We start from the raw sequence: 14,428 nt of genomic DNA, 5'->3' as shown, positions 1-14,428 counted from the left end.
TTACGATGAAGATCTTCATGTCTACATGATAGACATTAGTTTGTAAATCTGGGGCTTGGGGTTTTGTTTTATTGTCTTTATTTGGTTTTGCTAGCAGTACCAGCATCATAAAATAAATTGTGAGCTGTTCCCTGATCTTGTATTTTCTGGATGAGATTGTATAGAATTGGTATTATTTTTTCGTCTAATCTTTGTAGAATTTTCCAGGGAAATCATTTGTACTTGAAGGTCTTTTAGGGAGTATTAAGATCATAATTTCCTTAATAGTGGACAATTCAAATTTTCTTTTTCATACTAGGTGTATTGTAGTACTTTGCTTTTTGAAGAATCGGTCTTTCAAATAAGCTGTCCAATTTTGTTGAAAGTTTGTAGTATTGCCTATTTACCCTGGTGACACAGGGTCTGCAGTGATAGAAAGCTTTACTGCTGATCCTGGCAATTTGTCTCTTTTTGTCATAATAAAGGTTTAACTGTTTTATTCATCTTCCCAAAGAACTACATCCATATTTCATTGATTTCCTCTATTGTTACTCTGTTTCCAATTGTTTTGATTTTGGTGTTTTTGGTTTTTGTTTTTTTTCTTTTTTAGATGAAGGGGTTAGCTAAAATTATTGACTTAAAGTCCTTTTCCTCTTTCTCTCCCTAACATAGGCATTCGGTACCACAGATTACCTTCCCAGTAATACTTTAGATGTGTGCCGCAGGTTCTGAAAGGTGGTATTTTCATTAACTTGAGTGTATTTTTTTTTATTTCCTTTGAGACTTTTTCTTTGACTCAAGGATTCTATACAAGTGTGTTGTCTACTTTCCAAATGTTTGGATATCTTCCTGTTATCTTTCTGTTATTGATTTCTAGTTTGAGTCTTTTGGTGGAAGAATACATTTGGAAGGATTTCAATTCTTCTGAATTTGATAAGGTTTGCTTTGTGGCCCAGGATTACAGTCTATGTTGGTATATGTTCCAAGAAAAGAATGTGTACTCTGCTGTTAGATGGGATGCTCTATAAATACACATTATGTACTTTTGCTTGATATCAGTGTTGAGTTCCTCCACCTTTGGTGGTTTTTCATCTAGGTGTTCTAAGTTGTGAATCAAGTGGTCAGGTCTCCAAATCTAATTGTGGATTTACCTATTCTAGGATTTTTGCTTCATACATTGTGCACATCTGATGTTTGAAGAGTAGGTCTTTTGGTGGAATGACATAAAAATCCCTCTTTTTCTTTACTCTGAGATCTACAGCACTGGATATTAAAATAGCCACAACCGCCATTTGATTAATGTTTGCATAATATGTTTTATTACCTTTTCACTTTCCTTCTGTCTATATCAATATATTTGAAGTGAATTTCTGATAGTAAGCATATAATCAGGTGATATTTTTTAATCTACTCTGCCAATCTCCTTTAATTGGCATAACCACTTACACTTAATGTAATTATTGACATGTTAAGGTCTCACTCTAGTATTTATTTTTCGGATCCTGTTCATTCTATTTGTTTACTTTCTTTTCCCTGTCTTCCCGTGGCTTACTAAACATGTTATAGAATTCCATTTTTTATTAATTTATTGTATTTATTTATAGCTCATATAGCTCTTTTAGAGGTCACTGTAGGTACATCATAATATATCAGAGTTTATTGGCATCATCATTTTACAAGCTTGAGTGAATTGTACAAACCTTCCCTCCTGTTATAAATAAAAGAGTATCCCCCGAAATTCTTATGTTGAAGCCCAAACTCACAATATGACTGTATTTGGAGATAAGGCCTTTACAAAGATAATTAAGTTTAAGTGACAGCATAAGGATAGGGCCCTAATCTGACTACTGTCCATCCTTGTAAGAGAAAAAGACACCAAGATTGCACACCCACAGAGGAAAGGCCATGTGAAGATACTACAACGCAATGGCCATCTGCAAACCAAAGAAACAGGCCACATAAGAAACCAACCCTGCTGTCACCCTATGATCTTAAGGCTTCCAGCCTCCAAAATTGTGAGAAGAATGAATTTAAGCCACTCAGTCTGTAGCCCTTTTGTTATAGCAGCCCAAGCTAATACATCTCCCTTTATGAACCTTTACCCTACCCATTTAGAGTATAGTTGGGTTAAGTGTTTCTTCTACATCGATTTAGAACCATATGAGACAGATATAATTTCTGCTTCTAACAAACATAATTTAGAAAATTCAAGAAAAGTATAACTACCCATATTTTTACTTACACTGTACACTTTTTCTTCCTAGTATTTCAAGGATGTCTTCTTTTGTGGTTTATTTAGAAAATGTTCTTTAGCCAGTTTTTTCTTTTTTTTTAAGATTTTATTTACTTATTCATGAGAGACAGAGAGAGAGAGGCAGAAACATAGAGAGAGGGAGAAGCAGGCTCCCTGCAGGGAGCCCGATACAGGACTCCATCCCAGGACCCCAGGATCACGACCCGAGCCAAAGGTAGATGCTCAACCATTGAGCCACCCAGGTGTCCCTCTCTAGCCAGTCCATTAAGTTACATCTTCTGGCCACAAGTTCCCTTTGTTTTTCCCTCATCTGAGTATGTTTTGATTTCCCCTTCATTCTTGAAGGATAGATTTACAGCATGTAAGATTCTGACCTATTCTTTGCTTTCTTCATTTAAAAACTGCTTTGCCACATGCTTTGGGCCTCCATAGTTTCTAATGAGAAATCCAGTGCCATTCCAATTGGTTCTCCCCATAACTAAAGTAGCATCTCTTGCTGCTTTCCTGATTTTTTTTTTTCTGTTTTCAGTTGCCAGAAGTTTGACTATGATACATTTTAATATTAGTTCTTTAATGGTTCATTTGGTCTCTTGAATCTGTAGGTTTGTCTTTTGCCAAATTTGGAAAATATTTAACCATTATTTCTTCATATACTTTTACCTTGCCCTCTTTCTCAAGTCCTTTTGGATCTAGATAACAAAATGTTCAGTCTTTGGTTATAGCACCACAAGTCACCATGACATTTTTTTCATTTTCTGTTTAGACTGGGTAATTTCTATTATTCTATACTGCAGTTCACCAATTCCTTCCTCTCGTTCCTATATTTTTTGTTGTACTCCTCCAGGGAGTTTTTCATTTCAGTTACTGTATTTTTCAATTCTAAAATTTCCTTTTGAGCTTTATAAAAGAATAGTTTCTTCTATTTATTTGCTGAGATTATTCTTTTTCTTCCAGCATATTCTTAATTGTTCATTAAAACATCTTTATGATAGCTCCTTTAAGCATCCTTTAAGGATGCTTCAAATATCTCAGGAGGCCTGGATGGCTCAGTCCATTAAGCATCTGACTCTTGATTTCAGCTCAGGTCATGGTTGCAGGGCTGTGGGATTGAACCCGGCACTGGACTCCATGCTCAGCACAGAATTGACTTGTCTCTCTTCCTCTGATCCTCCTCCCACTCACTCTCTATCTCTAAAATAAATAAATATCTTTTTTAAAAGAATATTCAAATATCTCTGTCAACTCAGTGTTGCCACCTATTAATAACTTGTCTTTTTGCATTCAGTTTGTGATCTTCCTCCTTCTCAGTAAGACAGTGTTTATGTTGAAAGCTGGAAGCTTAGGTTATTACGTTATAATACTCCAGATTTTACTTCAACCTCTTATTTTTTTAGCTTCCATCCTATCATACTTCTCCAGTGGATGAAGGAAAGCATCACCTTAATGTTTGGGGTGAAAACAGAAGTCCGTGTTCTCCAATTAGCCTTCGCTGACTTCTTGGGAAGAGGTTTTGGGTTTGATTTTGTTTTTTAAGATTTTTATTTATTTATTAGAGAGAGAGGGATAGAGCACAAGCAGGGGGAGCTGCAGAGGGAGAGGGAGAAGCAGGTACCCTGCTGAGCAGGGAGGCAGATGTGGAGCTCAATTCCAGAACCCTGGGATCATGATCTGAGCTAAAGGCAGACATGTAACCGCCTGAGCCACCCAGGTGCCCCAAGCAGAGGTTTCTTGTTATTGCTGAAAATGAGTGGGAATCTGAGTTCCCCACCTGGTCTCCATGGTACCTCCCTGGCAGGGAGAAGTAGGACTGCCTCGTTATGCTCAAGTAACCTCCACTACAACCAATGGGAGGTGAGGTTTGTTTCCAAATATATTTTTGCCAGTAGTATTAATTACTGTAATTAGATAATTTAATTAAAATTACATAAACAGACAAATCATTGTAAAAAATGGCTATTTCTATGAAAACTAAGCCTAATGCTTTGAAAAAGCTTTTTCAGTGACATTTTAAAAAGTGCCACAGAAGCAGATGTGAACATATGTGTATATAATTGACAGACATCATCAAAAAGACTTCTTAAAGAATTCTATACTCTATACTTTGTAAGAGATGCCACATTTCCATTACACCTTAAAATAGCAATATGAGGAAGATTTTGCATCATCTAATGCATCATAGATGTGGAGTATATAATCAACCTGTGTCTACTTTAAGACGTAGAATAGACACAGGCTGGCCTCCACATCTATTTCTACTAAGAAATAGACAGGCACTACCCTGGCCTCCACATCAAAAGCCTAGAGAGAAAAGAAATGGATTTTTAATCTTTTGAATCCAAAGGATGTTTAGGATATATGTGAATCATTTATCATGCCCCGCTTTAGCCACTTTTTTTCCAAAAAAACCAATAGCATTAAACAAAAAGGTTTCCTCAGTAGACACATACATACTTCCACCCAAGTTACAGTGTCTAAGTAGATAATATTCCACTTTTTTTCATTTTGCTTTTGTGTATTATTTGTCCTCCTATAATGCACTCTTTTCATAGTAAGAAAAAAACTTTTTAATTACCCCAAAGAATAATCTTACATAAATGCCTAGGGAAACAGTTATTTTGCTAAAAAAAAAAATCAATATAAGAAACATCCTAAAAGGGGAAAAAAAATATCACTGGTCACATGTGACAAAGTAACAAATTTTATACCTTAACCTTAGAAGGTCAGCTTTAATACTGTGTAATATCCAAATCCAATTTACATTCCTCTGTCAGAGTAATATATCACCAAAGCTGAATATAATTATAGCTTATTTTAGCTTTCATTTTCACCTACTCTTAGCAAGGTGACTAAATACTTGAAATGAACGCCCTCCCCCCCCACAAAGCAATTAACATGCCCTGTAGGGCAAAACAAACATACACCCACATCCCAATGGATAGCCCATCCATAAAAATTACACTAAATTATGCAGCCAGAAAGGAAATTCAGAAATCCAAGAACTAAACAATGTTCTGATTTAAAAATCTTCCAAACTTCAAAATATACTCATTAATGTGCATTTTCTAGGAATTGGACTTTAAAGAATTTATGTATTTTAAACCAGTCATTCTCACTTCTAACATTAGATGAAACAGAGTAACAAACTAAGAAATTTATTCTCCTGGTTACTTTTTTAACTATAATATACTGAAAAAAAAAAACTATAATATACTGAAAAGTATAAAACGTCTAGCCAAAGTGTTCAAAATAAAATGAAAAGAAAACCAGATGAACTGCAGTGATGAAAAACAAATCACCAAAATAAGAAACATGAGTTCTTGATCTTTAGATGAAAGTAAGAGAACTATAGAGGTAAAATAACATATCCTAGCATGTGCTCTGATCAAAATTTCAGTTCACTATTAAAAGAAACATTGTAGGAAAAGAAATCATTGGGAATGTATTAAATATGAGTAAGGAGGTTTCTTGGTATCAAATCAAAACATCATTACTTCAGGAAAGCATTAATGAATTATTCATTTTAAATTGAGTAATTTGACAACCAATGTATAGGGGGAAAAATCATTACATTGCAGGTCTTCCATCACGTTTTCATCCTAAGTACTTGCTGCTACTGCCCAACACCCGTCCCATAAACTTCATTATTAAGTCTATCATCTGCTGCTGATTCGATCAAGTTCATTGCATGTTCCCTTACAATGCTCCCCTCCACAGAACTGCATCCTCAGCTGCAAATGAAACTATTTCATCTTTCAAGAGCCAATTCAAGTGTCCTTCTTCTTTGAACTCCCATTAATTTAAGTTTCTCCATTCACTTACTGGGTTTTACCTGCCTGGCCCCAGATATCCCTCTAGTTATGTCCATTTCTCTTTCTTTTATAGCAAAAGGTCTCAATTTCATCACAAGAATGGTCGGTAGTTCTTCACTGTCCATTTATTCCATCTCACTTCATCTGGCTTCTGCCACCCAGACTCCACAAAATTGCTTTTCGCAAAGGTCACCAACAACCCTCCTCTTGCCAATTCTGACAGTAATATCTTGCACCAGGTCTCAAGATTCTGTGGTTTGTCACTTTCCCTACTGAAACATTCCCTCTCTTAGGCTCAAGGCAACCAGTCTTTCTGGGTTCTCCTCCTCCCAAATGACCACTCTTTCCTGGATTCTTTTGCCTTTATAGACCATGGATAATTGCTGGAGATTCCCCAGGGCTTATTCTGGGCCTTCTTCTATATCTTTATACACACACACACACACACGCGCGCGCGCACGCACCCCTACCTGTCCTACCTGAATTCTCAACTATTCGCAGGGCTTTATGTACAATCTATATACAAACAATACATAAATACCTCTACATTTCTCCACAGAGCTCCAGACTCCATGATTTAGCTGCTTGCTTGGTATCTTAAACTGTGAAACTCAAACATATCAAACTTAACCTGGTTAAGACTAATAATATATTTTCTCTAAATGCATGAAACCAGTCATAAAATCATCTTCCCCTGTCCCAGTTAATGGCATTACTATCCGCCTATTTGTTCAGGTCACACACAACCTAGGTGGCATTCTTAATTCTTCGTTTTCATTCACACCTTCGTTTTCAGTCACGTTTTCATTCACACCATCCAATCTAAACATGTCCTCCAGTTTCTGCTTCTAATTTGTTTGCAATCCACCCAACTCCTTGCTCTGCCACTACTACTCATCCAAGCCATGCTCAACACATCACTCCTGTGACTATGCCATAGTCTCCTTCTTGATCTGTCTACTCCTTCACTTCAATCCATTCTCCCTGCAGCAGTTCCTTTAACAGGTATATTTAGAAATATGTCATTTCCTGTGTAAAACTCATTAACAGCCTCATACTTATTTAGATTAAAAATCTTATCTCTCTACCAAATCACTTTTAAGGCCTCTCATGACCTGGGCACTGCCCAACTCTCTGATGACTCCATGGCTTCTGGGACTCCACCTCCCTCTCTCCACCCTCCTGCCACACTGTTTCCCTACCAAAGGGCTCTGCTGCCCAGGGGATACTTCAAGCCTGCACCAAACCCTGAGCCTCTCTTAACTAATTCCTTGTCTACTTATGCTCGTAAACTTTACCACCTCAAAGACATTCTCTGACCAGTTTGCATCTAAAAGCCCTCTATCTATTACTCTCAGTCCCTTATTTTTTCTTAACTGAAGTGGTATCTTCTATTTATTACGTATTGTCTAAGTCTCTCCTCACTATGTCTCATTATCATGATACCTAGCACAGCCCCTGAGAATTCTTGTTGCATGAGTAGATTAACAAATAGACCCTTCTGCCGTACACTGGTGGCATTTTACCCATACCACACACTTAAAGATTAAATTAGGTAAGAGCTGGTGGTATTACTTAGTCTATGCTGTGTTAGACATTTTGCTCCAAATGGAATCTCAGCAATTTGAGGACAGGGAGAAGGCCTTGGACTTCTACTAGTTTTCCAACAGACAGGTGTATAAAGACACTCAAAATACTTGATCCCCTATCCTGAAAAATGAGCAGTATACCAGCTCATGCATTTTAATTCCTGTTTTAATTTCCCTGTTCTCTTTTTACTATTCAACTCCATTTAACATGCACCCTGATCTCCTGAGTCCCATATTACAGTCCCACAACAACAGAATATTCTGTGTACCTCCTCAGAAATCCATAGCATGCCAGAGAAAGTAGCCATACCTATAGAGACTCAAGAATGCAAAGGCTCAAAACAAGCACACCAAGAATATCATATGACTTTCTCATCTGTAAAACTATTGTCCAAAAGGGAAGCCTCTAGTAACGTGGATTTAAATTTAAATTCCATCCCTAGGATGCCTGGGAGGCTCAGCAGCTGAGCGTCTGTCTTTGGCTCAGGGCATGATCCCGGGGTTCCGGGATCTAGTCTCTCATTGGGCTCCCTGTAAGGAGCCTGCTTCTCCCTCAGCCTATGTCTCTGCCTGTTTCTCATGAATAAATAAATATTTAAAAACAATAAATTCCATTCCTTAGTCACAGTAAGCACAATTTATGGGCTGAATGGTCCTATGTTTTGAGTACTGAACAGCACAGATCAAGAACATTTCCTATACAAAGCTCTATTGGACTTCTGCTCAAATGAGCCTATTTTTTAGCTCCACAGAGGGACTCCAAGTGACCTCAGTGGATCTAACCCTGAAGTGTTTATCTTTTATGAATTTTAACATATAAAAGAGGTTTAACAAATGAAAACTACACCTACTTCTGTCTCACATATATTGATTACCCCATAACAAAAGACTTGGAAATCCATGACTAACATGGATGATAAAGTTGAGTTTTAATTCACAAGCTTTTCTGAATTATAAAAATTACAACTTCCTCCTATTGTCAATATTATTTTACCTACCTTTGTATTCAGGCCTTATATATACAGTTAATCTTTGAACAACTTGGGTGTGTTAGGGATACTAATCCCCTCTGGCACAGTGGAAAAGTTTATCCATGTAAACACTTTGACTCCCCAAAAACTCAGCTACTAATAGTCTACTGTTGACCAGAAGTCTTACGGATAACATATCCAGTTAATTAACAGATATGTTGTATATGTGTTATATACTGTATTCTTATAATACAGTAAGCTACAGAAAATACTGAGAAATTCTAAAAGAAAATAGCTACATGTAGGTGGATACACACAAACCTATGTTGTTCAAAGATCAACTTTAGTGATGTACCTTCTTAGGTATAGAGACAGCAGGAAATACCAAGACAAAAAAATCCTATTTTTAATTCTTTACTAAGGAATACTTTTTTTTTTTTAAAGAAGGTTCCATACCCAGCATGGGGCTTGAACTCAGGATCCTCAAGTTCAAGACTGGAGCTGAGATCAAGAGTTGGACACTTAATTAACTGAGCCACCCAGGAGCCCCACACCACGCAATACTTTTAAAACATCTAACAAGGCCGAAAAAATTAGTCTAAAGAACAAACTATGTAGACTCTGTATGTAGGATATTAAATAACTAGGGGGTTTTAGAATCTGCAGTTCAGCAATTTTTCCACTACATATATTTATACTTGCCAAAGAAACCAAAGTATTCAGTAAATAACATCATTCTGATAACTGTTACAGATTTGGACATAGAAGGCTTACATTCTCTGAGGACATGGACAATTATCATTGAAAAGCAAAGTTTCTTGTATTTCACTGCTACAGTAAGGAACAACTATACAATTTTAAGAACAGTATTTCTCCCAAATTCTTACAACACTACCTTTTGTTGTCTTTTAAACAGTAATCTTTTTGAAAAATTAGTTTTCAGTCACATATTTTTTCTTTTATGCTGAATATCAAACTGCTGTATTTTAAAAAGGTCTGAGACACTACGTTAATTGTGACTGACTTTACATTTGAATAGAGTATTTTTTTATAAAATTAATCTTGGCTATTCAAATGGCAATTTATATTTTATTTTAAATAGACTAGGACATCTATATATTATAAAGTAGATTGGGAGGACTTTACAATTCTAGGACCTTTCAGGTCAAGTACAAATTGAGCTACACAGCTCTTATTCACCATGTACAGAATATATGTATTTCTCAGTTAAAAGCAATTACTATATTTTCAATGTACTGTACTTTTATTATTAACCTTTAATTCAAAGTCAAAGCTTTTCAGACGCAGATAGAGTTAACTCTGAAACCAAATAATTATAATACATTTTAATACATCTATAAGCCAAAACCAAGCTGTAGTATGAATGACAATACACAAAACAGAAAGTCTCCTATCAGCGGGAACATCATTCTTCTGGAAGGTCCCTCAAAGAAATTACAGCAACTTTGGAAGGACTGTGAAAGCACTGGAATGTACTGGCATGCCCTTTAAAATATCAGGTTACTACTCATTTATAAACATTTTTCTTTCAGGGTATTTTTCATTAATATTTCATTCTTTTAGAACACTTTGGAAAAGACTGCAAAATGACCTAAAATTAGAGGTCATTTTCAACAAATATTTCTTTAATAAGGAAATATTAAGGGCCATAAAAGTTATGGATCTTGAATGTTAATTTAGACATAAATAATACAAAGCATGTCCTAAGATATATGATATTGTCTAAAGAAATGAAGAATATTAACATCCTACCTATACTTTATGACTTTTTATTAGAAAACAACCTATAAAAAAATACTTTGAAGAAGTAAAAGTGCATCTCCCTGAGAAAAGTTCCGTAAAATAAATATGCAACCAACTAATGTTTAACCTATCAAAGGGGATGTTTCTATGATGTGCCATATTGCTGATTCCCTCATCCCAGCTACTGCCAGCCACACTGAAGGCTGCCCATGGATCATAGCTTTTGTATTGTCAGACACACCATACCTCTCCTCTCCATTTCTATTCCTTAACAGCTGATATGAAGCTTATTCCCTTTGCCTTATCCTTCCAAGACAGTACTCCTTCAATGAAGGCAGCCTCCCTTAGATCACTCATTTCTTCTCTCAGTGCTTTTGATACAAATGCTCGATCATCCTTGGAGGTTTTAAAAATTCTTTAATCTTTCAGACTTCAATTCCTTTATATATTCCCATAGTCCTGAACCTAACTTTGAGGATATAATTATGCCAAAAAAGCAAGGACCTACGAAGAACCAAGGTGCAATGTCCAATAGAATGTTTTTACAATGATGTAAATGATTTGTGTATGTTGTTCAATTTGCCACTAGCCACATGTACCTCTTGAGCCCCTGAAGTGTTTTGGATTCCCCCCCCCACCCCTTAATTAGTTTAAATACCTCAAGTAACTAGCAGCTACTCTATCAAAGCAGCACAGGAAGGAAAACAGAGCCACCTGAATGACTCGCCCTTCTGGTATCACTAATTAGAGGAAAGAAAGAAAAAGATTGAAACACAAGAAATTTAGGAATTAGGTCACCTAGGAAAACCTTTACTCCTCTCATCATCCACTTCAGAAATTATCACTGTTAATAACACCATACATCTGTACATATTATTAATTCTCAAACTTTTTTCTAAGGCTTATTTAATTTTTTTGTATAGCTCATGTCTTACTTTAAAATTCTAAAATATGTCAGGGGAATAAAAATAAACTAGAGCATATAATTAGTGAGAACATTTACTATCCTCCTCATCTCATTTCTACACAGGGAGAGGCCTACTACTATGATCCCCAGAAGAGAATAGAAGGGATTAATTCCCTCTGTCACTTCTTCCAACTCATTATGTGAAGATTTTCTTCCACCAACCACTACCCAGAAAGACTGATTTATCCAACTGGTGAAAGTGGGGAAGGGATCCTGACCCTGACCTAGAGTTGTCTGTTCTTGTTACTCATGACAACATGGCAAGTTTGATTCAGTGGGATGAACTACACCGAACCTTCAGAAGTCCCAGTTGTGCTTTGCAACTTAGCCAGGAATACAGAAGTTGTTATTCCTAACCTCACTTCTGTATCTACTGTAACACATTCAGAACTCCAGGGCACCAACGGGGTCTATTTGTATCTCCACAAAACCAGGAGTTTGTATGTGTGTTTGTGAAGCAGGGCAGCTGTTAGAGAAAATGAAATAAATGATAAAGTGTTTTGGTTTTTAAACAGAATCAAGGGAGAAGTCATAAATAGAAAAAAGATCTGGGCAGCCCAGGTGGCTCAGCGGTTTAGTGCCGCCTTCAGTCCAGGGCATGATTCTGGAGACCAGGGATCTAGTCCCATGTCAGGCTCCCTACGTGGAACCTGTTTCTCCCTCTGCCTGTGTCTCTGCCTCTCCCCTCTCCACGCCCCCCCCCCCAATCTCTCATGAATAAATAAATTTTAAAAATCTTAAAAAAAAAAAGATCTTTGGGAAGCAAAAGTGAAATATTAAAAAAGGAATGAAGTCAACAGAGAAGCTCAGCACATGACCCTTTATTTAGCAGGACTCAACTGACAACTTCAAGTCGACGTAGTTTCAGGATATTCAGAGCAGGAGAGTCCTTTTTAGTTTTAGAAGGTTTATGACTGATTCAAGTCCTGTAGCATATTATGAAAATACTTACTTAAAGCCCCTGGTAGTTAAGATGAAGAACCTACCTACATATCCAGTGAAACTACAAGAATTTAACTTGTACTGATCTATACTGTGTCCCACTCACTAACTTACAGAATCTTGACTCTTGTCCTGGTTTTCTCTTCTTCCCCTTCTGCTGCTCTGTTCTAGTTTCAAAGGGGCTGACTCTGGCAGCTTCAGCTCCCAGGGTTGGTAATCAGCTGTTCCCTGCTAGGCATGACCAGTGGGAAGAAAAAAGAAACAGGGAATAATGCTCTCTCTCTTCCTCTGCCTTGGAAGTTTCTCTGGTAACAGCTGCATCTTCCCCATGGATCCAATTTCTGCCATTCAACATCAGCCCATTAGCTTCCAGAACAGTTCTCTTTCTCTCCTTCCAGTACAGGAGGGGAGCAGCTTCCTGTTACTGCTCATCAAGTGCCTCACTGTTTCCTATTTGGTTTCTCAGTCTCTCCATGAGATATCTAACCAATTTTTGGTATTAACTTAAAAAAAAAAAAATTTACCTGCGCTCTCTGGTTTCTGTCTTCCTGTTAAGATTCTGATAGCTTATACACTGCGTGCACACACACACATTTTATATATAGATATAGATATATAGATAGATATATAGATATAGATATAGATATTAGATATAGTCTCATTCTGGTTCCATTCCATCTCCTTCCTAGGAAAGCATCTGGTAAGACTGACAAAAGCAACAGAGACTCCTCTAGGATCATAACATGGTATAATTAAGCTTTAAGAAGAGGCCCACCTTCCACCAAAGATACAAATGTAGTGATCCAAAGGGGCACCTGCACCCCAATGTTCATAGCAGCAATGTCCACAACAGCCAAACTATGGAAAGAGCCAAGATACCCATCAACTGATGACCAGATAAAGAAGATGTGGTATATATATCACATTTATATATATATATTTATACACACACATAAATACACAAACAATGGAATACTACTCAACCATCAAAAAATGAAATCTTGCCATTTGCAACCATGCAGATCTAGCAGGTATTATGCTAAGCAAAAGGAATCAATCAGAGAAAGACAATTATCACATGATTTCACTCAGATGTGGAATTTAAGAAACAAAACAGAGAAGCATAGAGGAAGGGAGGGAAAAATAAGACAAAACCAGAGAGATAAACTACAGCAGACTCTTAACCATTGGAAACAAACTGAGGGTTGCTGGAGGGGAGGTGGGTAGGGGAATAGAGTAACGGAGTGATGGTCATTAAGGAGAGCATGTGATATAATGAGCACGGGGTATTATATACAACCGATCACTGAACTCTACCTCTGAAACTAATAATACACCATATGTTTATTAATTAAATTAAAAATAAATGAATAAATAAAAGTTTAAAAAAAGAAGAGGTCCATTGGTAAGAGAAAGGTTTAATTTGTCGATATTTCAGTTTAAAGAACCTGCAAGCCCCCATACACACATACATCTCACCCCACACAACATCATTTAGATCAACTAAGAATAGGGGCTCTGCAGGCAGGGAGGAAGGATGATGGCCTGGGGGACCGCACTGACAATTAAGGTGGGACACTAAGTCTTCTCCACTCAACAAACACCCTACCTTTCATCATATTCACTGTCCCTTCCGCCAACCCTGGGATAGGCAGAGGATGTAGAAAACTCAGATTTTCTCCCATCTACTCCCTCCATGAATTTCTAGGATAATTTTGAGGAATTCTCACATTCCACAAACCTCTAATGTCAAATCATGATTTTCAAAAAGATATGCACATCGCTTCACAGAGATATAGTGAACAGTGTCAAATATTTGTTTACCACATTAATGGAACCAGCAAGATGATGATGCTGTTTCAAAAAGAACTAGAAAAATCAAAGGATTTAAGGTGATATAAAGGATAGAAGAATGCTAATTTAAATACAATACTAATATTGTGCAGAGCAACCAAACTGTAGTTCCTAGGTTCATCTTTAAAAAAAAAAAAAAAAAAGTATGCAACAGTAAGGTAAAGTAAAATAAGTATATAAACATACTAACATATGTACTTTAAAAATCTGGAGCAAAAATACACAAGAAACTATTAACAGGAGTTCACCCCTGACCAGCATGTCTGACAATCAAATGACAAAAAGGAGAAAAGCTTTTA

At 36.7% G+C, this 14,428-nt stretch overlaps 1 protein-coding gene across 13 annotated transcripts in view; it reads right to left on the bottom strand.

Annotated features, from left to right (window-relative positions):
• Positions 1–14,428, bottom strand: part of DIAPH3 (diaphanous related formin 3) — a 512,559-nt gene that overhangs the window by 366,963 nt on the left and 131,168 nt on the right. The window lies entirely within an intron of this gene.

Source organism: Canis aureus, chromosome 17 (genome assembly GCF_053574225.1).
Source record: "Canis aureus isolate CA01 chromosome 17, VMU_Caureus_v.1.0, whole genome shotgun sequence".
NCBI classification, from domain to species: domain Eukaryota; kingdom Metazoa; phylum Chordata; class Mammalia; order Carnivora; family Canidae; genus Canis; species Canis aureus.
Note: the sequence above shows the minus strand (reverse complement) of the source record. Positions and strands in the feature narration are given on the sequence as shown.